The sequence below is a fragment of the Fragaria vesca genome, unplaced genomic scaffold (genome assembly GCF_000184155.1).
Source record: "Fragaria vesca subsp. vesca unplaced genomic scaffold, FraVesHawaii_1.0 scf0512798, whole genome shotgun sequence".
In the NCBI taxonomy this organism is placed as follows: Eukaryota; Viridiplantae; Streptophyta; class Magnoliopsida; order Rosales; family Rosaceae; genus Fragaria; species Fragaria vesca.
In genome coordinates this window covers 1-1,003 of record NW_004443256.1, presented here as the reverse complement: position 1 = coordinate 1,003, position 1,003 = coordinate 1, and the positions used below count along the sequence as shown (strand labels likewise).

The 1,003-nt window shown below is 36.9% G+C and overlaps 1 pseudogene across 1 annotated transcript; it reads right to left on the bottom strand.

Moving 5' to 3' along the window:
- Window positions 1-6: 6 nt before the first annotated feature.
- LOC101307168 lies at window positions 7-1,003 on the bottom strand (annotated as a pseudogene; the record flags this gene model as incomplete). The annotated part of the gene is made up of 1 exon (XR_185435.1): window positions 7-1,003. The product of XR_185435.1 is annotated as a 30S ribosomal protein S2, chloroplastic-like (transcript).

Below are 1,003 nucleotides of genomic sequence, written 5' to 3'. Positions count from 1 at the left end.
AATTAATCGGATTGAAGCTATAGCGTCATCGTTGGCTGGAATCGAAATATCCGCGAGATCCGGGTCACAATTTGTATCGATTAAACAAATCGTTGGAATTCCCAAAGTGATACATTCTCGAAGAGCCGTATATTCTTCTTGCTGATCAACGATTATTACAATATCGGGTAACCCCGTCATATATTTTATTCCGCCCAGATATGTTTGCAAGTGAAATAATTGTCTCTTCAACACAGCCGCATCCCTTTTCGGAAGACGGTTAAGTCTCCCCGTCTTTTGTTCCGTTCTCAAGTCCCTGAACTTATGAAGTCTCGTTTCTGTAGTATACCAATTCGTTAACATACCGCCGAGCCATTTTTTATTAACATAATGACACCGGGCCCTTATTGCAGCCCGCGCTACTGAATCAGCCGCTTTATTTTTTGTACCGTACAATTAAGAATTGTTTTCCCCTACTTGCTGCATCAAAAACTAAATCACAAGCTTCTGATAAAAACCGAGCAGTTCTAGTAAGATTTATAATATGAATACCTTTTCGCTTTGCAGAGATATAAGGTGCCATCCTAGGATTCCATTTCCTAGTACCATGACCAAAATGAACTCCTGCTTCCATCATCTCTTCCAAATTGATGTTCCAATATCTTCTTGTCATTTTTCCCCACACTTCTTTTCTTCTCTTTTTTTTTCTTTATTTAGAAAAAAAAAAGAGATGAAGTACCCTGAAAATAGAAATAAAAAATTGTTCCGATGGAACCTTCTCTTCTAACGGAAATTGGCCGTTGATACAGATGCAAACCGTTCATTTCTTTCCATTCGATATTCTCTTTATTACTATTGCCAAATTAAATGGCCCCTCTTAGGAATCATTAAATCCGAAAAAAGATTGTTCTGATGTATCATGTAAATTTTTTGAAATGCAAAAATCAAATAATTCTCTGTGGTGGACCAAAATATCTCTCATTTCCCCCTCGAATAAACTCTTATTTTTGGTTTCCAAAGAAAT